Consider the following 11,335-nt stretch of genomic DNA (forward strand, 5'->3'; position numbering starts at 1 on the left):
TCACTTATATTGGATTGCCTTCCACTAAAATTTTCAACTGGTTAGACCAACGTATTTAAGAATTCTGCTCTTGTTTACGCCTCAATGCTGAAAAATCAAGTTTTTCGCAGATTTGTCACAAATAGTGCATCGTTCAGATAGCAGAAGATTCACAGACGTATCACAAGGCTCATCCATACCACCAATGTCCACTCCAGTGATAAACCTGCCATAAAGTTTTGATCGAAAATAGTATTTTGAGTCAACGCAGCTTGTTCCAGATCGGGTAAGCGGATTTGCGGCAGGTTCCCTTGAAATGGATGCTTGGAGTAAATGTTCCGAATTGCAGTTCATATTGTGATTTTCTCGGTAGAGCTGTCGCATCCATTCGAGACAACGTCTCTATAATATTTCGTCGAAATTGAAAATATTTCGAGTACCGAATGTTCAGTCGAGGTAGATTCTGCTTGTGTTGGCTTCCAGGCAAATTTGGTTCTATAATCACTGGTGAATAATCAATCTATGCCGATTATCGATAAATCGACGCTGGATTAGTTTTTCACTCCGCGAATACCTTAACCGACTCGAAGATCGAGCCGAGAACTATTCATCTAATTTCATTGGTAATATTGAAAAAAAGTTTAGAATCTAAATCGCTGATGTATCTTCATGAAAAAACTAAAAAACAGAAATCTAGAGAAAATTTTCAATAGGACGTAAGTAACATTGAGAGCCTCTCTTTGTTTACTTTCTCTTTCGTTTATTACGACGTCACTACAACACTTTGCACTAATTTTCCAGTACATATCGAAAGCCGACAGTTTTTACTAGAATATTATGCAAAGAGTAGAGTAGTAAATATTGAAATGGCCGAGTAATGAACAGAAGAGAAAGACCCCAAGGAGAATCTCTCATTGTTACTTACGTCCTATTTTCTCTAGAAATGTCAAAAATTTCATCAGTGCAGCTAGTTTTAGTATTATTTCAACAAAGTACACTGTAACTTTGACAGTGTACGTTTTTGGGGTACAGGGTAGCGTAAAACGTGTCCTCGAAAAATCGTCAGAGCATTCCGTATTAACATATTTGTATTTGGTATAACGTAGAGGCTTCAGGCAGATGATTTATTCAGCAGAATAAGATAGCAAAATTACCCAAAACATAAGAGCTGGCTGCCGAAGTGAATCCACGCACACCTACAGAGGCAAGCAATATTGGAACGCAGCGAAATTCCTCACAATGAATTGATCTCGTTAGATGAAATTCCAGGAAGTACAATTTTCATAGCAGAGCGTTAAGACAGATCTCCGAAGCATGTCAAGTGCTATCAGACATTCGTAACCCAACTTTGTACCGGGAAACAAGTGCTTTTTGTTCTCTCCGGTGTGGTTTAGTTTTTTCGGTAGTACGAAGGTGCTTGCTGTGGCAGAGGCTGCAGTAAAGCATTAGTAATAAACAGTCCCGCGAGTGATAATTATTACCTGCGATATCGGTGCAGTGAAGTTACTAAACAGTTTTCTTGCCTGAAAGACGGCTTTGTTTAGACGAGCTATATCAGCTCTATTGTGTGAAGGTCACGCGGGTGACGGATAAAACAAACGAAGGATCAATTCACCTACCAGCTCGTCAGGAACCAACTGGTGAAGTGCTTTGTTTTTTACTTTTCTTATCGATTTTTTTTCTTTTTATTGCTTTTGATTTTTTATTTTGATTTAAGTTAAACAGTGCGGTCGAGCGTGTTGCTCCCGCAACAAAATGGAACAAACAGAAGGATCACCCTCCGAAGACGAATATTATGGGGAAGAAGAACATATATCTGATACTGAGACAGATAATGTTATGGTCGATCCACTTCCCCCCAATGTCTCACAGCCCCCCCCGAGTCAAGGTTTACCAGGATGGATCCGCTGGTCCTTGGGTGGTATACTTTCGGCCCAAAAATAAACCGTTAAACAGCATAACTGTTGCACGGGAGCTGACAAAACGTTACTCGGCCGTAACCGAGATTAAAAAGGTTCAGTCAGATAAACTGCGCGTAGTCGTTACTGACTTGAAACAGGCCAATGATATCGTTAGCAATAGCCTCTTTACGCTGGAGTATCGCGTCTACATCCCTTCTCGTGATGTGGAGATCGACGGTGTGGTAAGTGATGCGGGTCTAACTGTCGATGATCTGATGAATGATGGGGCTGGCCGCTTTAAGGACCCTAACCTTCAATCAGTTAAGATTTTGGAGTGCAAGCAATTGCACTCAAAGTCCATCGAAGATGGTAATTACTATCCATCAGACTCGTTTCGCGTAACCTTCGCCGGATCTGCACTTCCGAGCTACGTTGAAGTGGGAGGAGCTCGTCTACCTGTACGCCTGTTTTTACCGCGGGTCATGAATTGTTCCAATTGCAAGCAGCTAGGTCACACGGCCACCTACTGTAGCAACAAGCAACGGTGCGGTAAATGTGGGGAACGCCATGCAGATGATACTTGCAGTAGGCCCGCTGAGAAGTGTGTTTACTGTGGGGAGAATCCGCATGCACTTTTGACATGCCCAACGTACAAACTTCGCGCGGATAAACTGAAGCGATCCGCCAAAGATCGCTCCAGACGCTCTTACGCAGAAATGCTTAAAAGAGCTGTTCCACTTATCTCCGAAAACCCATTCGCTCTCTTGCCAACTGACGATAACGCCTCTAACGACCCTTGCGAGGGGCATTCTTTGGCTCCGCTTGGAAACTCTAGGAAAAGACCTAATCAAAACTCACCTGAACTTCCTCGTAAGGGTCCTAGGTTGTCCCAAACAAGGGTACAAAATAAAAATAATTCATCAACTGGAAGTGCTGGTACAAATCCGAAGATAATACCTCCTGGTTTTGGGAAATTGAGATACAACCAGGAGTTCCCAGCACTCCCCGGGGCACCAAAAATCCCAAGTGCTCCAATTTTACAGTCAGAAACTCACCCTAAAACGGGATTCCTTAAATTTTCTGACATTGTGGACTGGATATTCACAGCTTTCAACATTACCGATCCTATGAAAAGCTTGCTGGTTGCTATTCTACCAACAGTAAGAACATTTTTAAAACAGTTGACTGAACAATGGCCCCTCCTTACAGCGATCGTATCCTTCGATGGCTAACTTATTAGACGGAATCAGGGATCTGATCACTGTTTTACAGTGGAACTGCAGAAGTATTATCCCCAAAATCGATTCATTAAAACACTTGCTAAATTACAATCATTGTGATGCATTTTCCCTATGTGAAACATGGCTAACTTCTAATATAAACCTCAACTTCCACGATTTTAACATTATCCGCTTGGATCGAGAAGACTCATATGGGGGGGGTACTTTTAGGGATCAAAAAGTGCTACTCCTTCAATCGAATCAACCTCCCTTCGACGCCAGGCATTGAAGTTGTCGCTTGTCAAACAACAATCAAAGGCAAAGATCTTTGCATTGCTTCTATTTACATTCCTCCTAGGGCCATGATGGGATATCGAAGATTCTCCAACGTGATTGAACACCTTCCCTCGCCCCTCCTGCTTCTTGGAGACTTTAACTCTCACGGTACGGGGTGGGGCTGTCTATACGACGATAATCGATCTTCGACAATTCAAGACCTTTGTGACAACTTCAATATGACAATTCTGAACACAGGGGAAATGACACGGATCCCTAGACCACCTGCGCAAGCAAGTGCACTGGACATATCTTTATGCTCGACATCACTACGGTTAGATTGCAAGTGGAAGGTAATATCTGATCCCCACGGTAGTGACCACTTACCAATTGTAATTGCAATCACCACTGGTTCAAGACCATCGGCACCAATCAATGTTCCCTATGACCTCACACGAAACATTGATTGGAAGAGCTACGCTGCTGCGATATCCAAAACTATCGATTCAACACAGGTACTTCCCCCGGAGGAAGAATATAAGTTTTTGTCCAACTCGATTCTCGATAGCGCGATTCAAACTCAGACGAAACGAGTACCCGACGTGAACACCCAAAAACGTTCTCCCAACCCGTGGTGGGACAAAGAGTGCTCAAACGTGTACGCGGAGAAAGCTGCCGCGTATAAAACCTTCCGGAACGACGGGTTAGTTGCTAGTTATCGAGTGTACGCGATATTAGAAAAGCGAATGAAAAATTTAATGAAAGCTAAGAAACGCAGTTACTGGCGCCGGTTTGTCGACGGGTTGACAAGAGAAACATCGATGAGCACTCTTTGGGGCACGGCCCGACGTATGCGAAACCGAAACAGCACTAACGAGAGCGTGGAATATTCAAACCGTTGGATATTCGATTTCGCCAAGAAAGTTTGTCCGGATTCCGCCCCGGCACAGAAAATCTACCGCGCCGCGTCGCCTTACAATACCGCGAACGAAACACCGTTTACGATGGTGGAGTTCTCACTTGCTCTCTTATCATGTAACAATAAAGCCCCGGGGCCAGATAGAATCAAATTCAACTTGTTGAAGAATCTGCCAGACTCTGCCAAAAGACGCTTGTTGAATTTATTTAATAGGTTTCTTGAGGGTAACATTGTCCCACATGACTGGAGACAGGTGAGGGTCATCGCCATCCAAAAACCAGGAAAACCAGCCTCCGACCACAATTCGTATCGTCCGATTGCAATGCTGTCCTGTATCCGGAAGTTATTCGAAAAAATGATCTTGTTTCGCCTCGATAATTGGGTCGAAACAAATGGCTTACTGTCAGATACACAATTTGGCTTCCGCAAAGGCAAAGGGACGAACGATTGCCTTGCGTTGCTCTCAACAGAAATTCAAATGGCATATGCTAACAAAGAGCAGATGGCATCAGTATTCTTGGATATTAAGGGGGCTTTCGATTCAGTTTCGATCAACATTCTTTATGAGAAGTTGCACCAGCATGGTCTTTCGCCAATTTTAAATAACTTTTTGCTAAACCTGTTGTCTGAAAAACAAATGCATTTCTCGCATGGCGATTTATCGACATCACGATTTAGCTACATGGGCCTTCCCCAGGGCTCATGTCTAAGCCCTCTCCTCTACAATTTTTACGTGAATGACATTGACGAATGTCTTGTCAATTCCTGCACGCTAAGGCAGCTTGCAGATGACGGTGTGGTCTCTATTACAGGTCCTAAAGCCGTCGACTTGCAAGGACCACTGCAAGATACCTTGGACAATTTGTCTGCTTGGGCTCTCCAGCTGGGTATCGAGTTCTCCACGGAGAAAACTGAGCTAGTCGTATTTTCTAGAAAGCGTGAACCAGCGCAACTACAGCTTCAATTAATGGATCAAACTATTGCTCAGGCTTCAACATTTAAATATCTCGGGGTATGGTTCGACTCTAAAGGTACCTGGGGATGTCACATTAGGTATCTGAAACAGAAGTGCCAACAAAGGATCAACTTTTTCCGTACAATAACTGGAACATGGTGGGGTGCCCATCCAGGAGACCTAATCAGGCTGTACCAAACAACGATATTATCAGTGTTGGAGTACGGATGTTTCTGCTTTCGCTCCGCTGCGAACATACATTTCATCAAACTGGAGCGAATTCAGTATCGTTGCTTGCGTATTGCCTTGGGTTGCATGCACTCGACCCATACGATGAGTCTTGAAGTGCTGGCGGGCGTTCTTCCTCTGAAAAATCGATTTTGGGACCTCTCATATCGATTACTCATTCGATGCGATATTCTGAACCCATTGGTGATTGCAAATTGCGAAAGGCTTGTCGAGCTTAATTCTCAGACCCGATTCATGTCCTTGTACTTCGATTACATGGCACAGAACATCAATTCATCTACGTATAACGTCAACCGTGCTCATCTCTTAGATACTTCTGATCACACTGTATTTTTCGATACATCCATGAAGGAAGAGATTTGTGGAATTCCGGATCATATTCGCCCACAAGTGGTCCCAAATATTTTCTATAACAAATACCATCAAGTCGACTGCGCCAAAATGTTCTACACTGACGGATCAATTCTCAACGGGTCCACAGGCTTCGGTATCTTCAACGAAAATCTTGCTGCCTCATTCAAACTCAATGATCCTGCTTCAATTTACGTCGCAGAATTAGCTGCCATTCAGTATACTCTCGGGATCATTGACACCCTGCCCTCAGACCATTACTTCATCGTTTCGGATAGTCTCAGCTCCATTGAGGCCATCCGTGCGGCGAAGCCTGGAAAGCACTCACCGTATTTCCTGGGGAAAATACGGGAATATCTGAGTGCTTTATCTGAAAAATCTTACCAGATTACCTTGGTTTGGGTCCCGTCACATTGTTCTATTGCGGGCAATGAGAAGGCGGACTCTTTAGCCAAGGTGGGCGCATTAGAAGGCGACACTTACGAAAGACCAATTTGCTTCAACGAATTTTTTAGTATCTCTCGTCAGAGGACGCTCGATAGTTGGCAAACCTCATGGAGCAATGGGCATCTGGGACGGTGGCTACATTCCATTATCCCGAAGGTATCAACGAATGCTTGGTTTAAGGGGTTGGATGTGAACCGGGACTTTATTCGTACGATGTCAAGGATCATGTCCAACCATTACTCGTTTGACGCGCATCTCCGTCGTATAGGGCTTGCTGAAAGTAATCATTGTGTTTGTGAGAACGGCTACCACGACATCGAGCATGTTGTTTGGCTGTGCGCAGAGTACTGTGTTGCCAGGTCCCAACTAATAGATTCCCTTCGGGCCCGAGGTAGATCACCCTATGTGCCAGTCCGGGACGTCCTGGCAAGCCGTGACCACCCCTATATTTTTCTCATCTATATCTTTTTGAAAACCATTGATGTCCAAGTTTAATACATTTTCCCCTCTCTCATTCACAGTAGAATCTTACCAACCTATCCCTGTATCTACAATATGGCATTGCTTCACGAGTCTTCGGTGCATACCCTTCTTGATAACCGTCTACCCAGAACATCATGACATACCTCACATGCAGATGATATAGAGAACATCATGACAGCATCAGAGTGCCAATAATTATCCGAAATATCGACCCTCCCCTCGCCCCTGCGATTACAGGCTGGAAACTACAACACTACAACAAAGTGTGCATATCCGCCACAATGATCAATCGGCAAACGACGATGTCAATTACACAATATGTATCCCACTTCCTACCTTTTTCCTTTACTTACATAAGAGGGGAGCAAGCCGCCCCTAAATACGGCTTTCCTTTCCCCCACTAACATGTGACATGTAATTAAAAAAAAATGAATTATCGGCCTCGTTAAGCTAAAGCATTTGGGCCTAAATAAACGTATTTAAGATAAAAAAAAAAAAAGTGCTATCAGATGAGAAAAAACGTCGCATCTATGACCAGTACGACAAGGACGGTCTGCTGACCAACGGTTCCGTCCGGTACCATCATAACACACGGCACCGGCGACACATATTCACAACATACTAATTACTTATCCTTCCGAAAAAGTAAATAAATTGACTATGAAATTTATCATTCGCTGCCTAGTTATTTCGTGCCAATTTGAACAAGACAGCAGTTGCATTGCAGATAGCTTTATTGCGGTGCCAAAATGATTGCAACTCGGGGTATAATATAAATTTACATATAATTTCTCCTCCCTGATATTCTACCAGAATGTATAATGCTCTGCATTATTATTACTCCAATCAAATCCTTCTTACTCCTTATCGTCAGTGCCAAGCGCTATTTTGCATTTGCCGGCTAACTCAACGACAATGCGATAATCGACGAAACTTTTGCTGTAATGGAACTTGAACACGAATAATAAATAATTCTCGACAAACATATGATTACGGCCTAAAAGCCAACTGTCACAATCCACTTTGAATGGAAATTCCGGACAAACAGTTACACGCCAATCACAGATGTTGGTAGTAAACGAAAGAGAAAAGTTTTCTCTTTCATAAACTGTTGTGAACTGTGTTCGACCAGTAACGGTTTGTCTGCAATTTCCATTCAAAGTGGATTTTGACAGTTGGCTTTTAGGCCGTAATCATATGTTTGTCGAGAATTGTTCCATTCGAAAGCGATAACCGTGTTGTCCTCATGCTTGCAACCAGCGATGCCAACCTTCCAGTTTAAACTGGATTCTTCCAGTTTTTTTTACTCGATCCAGTCAAACAGACAAATGTGTAGATCGTTCAGTTTTTTAAAATATTGTCCGGTTTTTTTCCAGTTTTTTTCCCAGAGGTATGTGCTAAAATTATTTCCTCACTATTTGCAATACAAAAGTAGTTTACTATATAAAATAATAATAAATAATAAAATAATTAAAATTGTGAAGAGTACATCCTCTCTGGGAAACAACTTAATTGTTTTTCAGTAACCATATTTTGCTGCACCCTGTCATATTTCAATACACATTACAAATTGATATGCTATGGAGTGCAAGATTAGCAGATATCGTTAAATAAAATAAATATTGTTTTTTAGTCTGATTCTTACATACGACACAGTGCGTTAGCTTGAAGGTACCAATTTTTTCGTTTAACATTTTAAATTACTTAAAACTTGCCATGTGAAATTATCTAAAAGTTTTATTTAAATAGTAGCGATCACTTTTATACAATCCTTAACTAGAAATTCGCTGCTATGTACTCTGCTATACGTAATCGAATTTTTAATAAAATATATTTATGATAATTGTTTTCTTATCTTTTCTATTAGCTGAATGGATATTGTTTAGCTTCATGTTTGAGAATCCAGTTTTATTAAAGATAGATCCATTTTTTTATAAAACTTTGCATCCTTGTTTGCAAGGATAAATTTGGTTTTTCGGGTATCCAGTTTTTTTTTAAGAGAGGTTCCAGTTTTTTTGAAAATATAGTTGCTGTGTGATGGACGACGAAACGTACATAAAAGCCGATTTTAAGCAAATTCCGGGGTTGGAGTTTTTCACCGGCAAGAGCAAGTTCTATGTGGACGACAAATTTAAGAAGAAGAAAATGTCGAAGTTCGCCTCCAAATATCACATTTGGCAGGCCATCTGCTCTTGCGGACTGAGGAGTGAGCCTTTCGTGACAAAGGGCACAGTAACTGGCGAGATCTACAAATCTGAGTGCCTCGAGAAGCGCCTTTTGCCGTTCTTGCAGCAGCACGACGAAGCTCCGCTATTTTGGCCAGATTTGGCATCATGCCACTATTCTAAAAGTGTCCTGGAGTGGTATGAGGCCAATTCTGTCCATTTTGTTCCAAAGGACATGAATCCGCCAAACTGTCCGGAGCTGCGCCCGGTGGAGCAGTACTGGGCAATGATGAAGCGGGAACTTCGGAAGAGCAAGAAGACAGTCAAAAACGAGAAGGACATGTTAAGAAAATGGAAAAAAAAACTGAGAAACTGGTACCGGATCACACTGTAAAGACTTTGATGGAGGGCATCAAGCGAAAATACGTTCAATTTTACACTCAAGGCTCTATCGATTGACTTTTCTGTTGATTTTGTTTAAAATTTTGGTTTGATTTTAAACATTATAAGAAAATTGGCATGACATTTACGGTGCCGCAATAATAGACCTTTCTCGTCCGACCTAACCCCCTTTTTTCTTATTTTTATTCAAAAGACTACACATTTTTAAGAATATTGCCGTTGAAATAAGACTATTTGGAGCTATCGTGATTTTTTAATGATTTTTTTAAATTTGAAAAATGCAAGAATGTTGAGTATTTTTTCCACCTTTGCAAGAATGGTGGGACTCAAAATGTGTGTTTGGGCAACACTGTTTTGAATATTTTTGCTTGAGTTCCTGGCAACGCGGCAAATGAAGTGGTGAGTCGCGGTACAAAGTTCATTGGTTATGTAAACAAACTAAAGTGAACCTCTCGGTGGAGAACATTGCATGATAATGTTTAACCTCACTTTTTTGACAGTTCAGAGAGATTGTTTACATGGTCTTGGGATTTTTGTTGATTCGATCATAGTATGAGAAACTTGGTTTGGTTCGCTGCCAAATGTTAACACTTTCCAAACAAGGTCGCTCAGCTGTAATTTTTTATTTGATGTCGGCATCATACATTGTTTCGTTAAATTTAACATTTTTACTTTTCTTGTACATGATTCATTGTAGAAGTAAGGAATTTCTAGCCAAACATTTGAAAAAGGCCCACTGCCAAATGCAAACAAATCGAATTTTCATGTTCTCTATTAAAATCCTGGGACAAAACCTGTGGATATATGTTTTCTTTTTCTTTTTTCTGTTCATTTGATATCTTGTCTTGCATAGCCACTCTTTCTTCCTCACATATTTTAAATGGACTGGCTACATTTGACAGTTCCCCCTGACTGCATTTGACGGTTCTCTTTGACTGCATTTGACAGCTCCTCCAGGCTGCAATTGACATTAGGTTTTTTCGTATCCACACGTCACGTCCCAGTTAAAAACTATCTATCTGGCCATGTGCATAAACATAACGCAAAAATGGATTATGAAGAATTTTGTTAATGATTTTATAACAAATTATAGAAGGGCCCGGCTGATATAAAAGTCCTAACTAGCAATACGCTTATTATAAAATGATTATAAAGGATTATTGTAACTGATTCCAAAAGGATTATAAAGGCAGTGAAATACGTACTCAATGAATTGAGGGGAGTGTCTGATGTAAACAATATGCGCAATCAAACTAAATAAAACAGTATTAAATTTTTAAATATTGCTTGTGGCAGTAAAAACTGGATTCTAACCACACTGCGCACTTACTATTCTTCTATTGAATTCTTCTCATAGACTGGTTAGCTCGACTGGTCTGTCCATGAAAATACCATCTCTATCACTGGAAATACATGTGATTTGACAGCTCGCAGTTTTCAGTAGCAGTTTGATCACTCGCACTTCGAAAGTGCGGAGTCCAGGTTGGTGGGAAGTGCGCAATAGAATTATAATGAATTCGACCAAAACTTCTTTTGCCTTTTTCTCAAGGTTTACGTTTGGCAGTTAGACCCTTTTCAAAAGTTTCAAATGTTTGGGTAAAATTTAGATTATTTTATCGTTGTTGTGATCAATTTCATTTGTTTTGTTTTGTTCACAATATTAGTCGCAGAGCGTTTTGGTGACCTATGGCAATTGATGACCTTTACACCCCATACTAGGTCCGCTCCTGTTGCAGCTGTTTCGCCTCGTCCGACACCGAGTCAACCGATGTCCAGCCTGCGCCGCACTCGTCTGTCGCTATGCCAATGGCAGGGACTTGGATTAAAGGCTAAAAGGTCAGCTACGGCTGGTGGTGTTGCTGCAATCGGTTTGCCTTCGGCCACGTTGGACATTCGGCTAACGGGAATATTCAGCGATTCCGATTCGAAGGAAGCTGCGCCAGTTGCAGACTGCTTCGGTTCAGCAATACGCTCCGGTATCGGACGAA

Source organism: Topomyia yanbarensis, chromosome 3 (genome assembly GCF_030247195.1).
Source record: "Topomyia yanbarensis strain Yona2022 chromosome 3, ASM3024719v1, whole genome shotgun sequence".
NCBI lineage: Eukaryota > Metazoa > Arthropoda > Insecta > Diptera > Culicidae > Topomyia > Topomyia yanbarensis.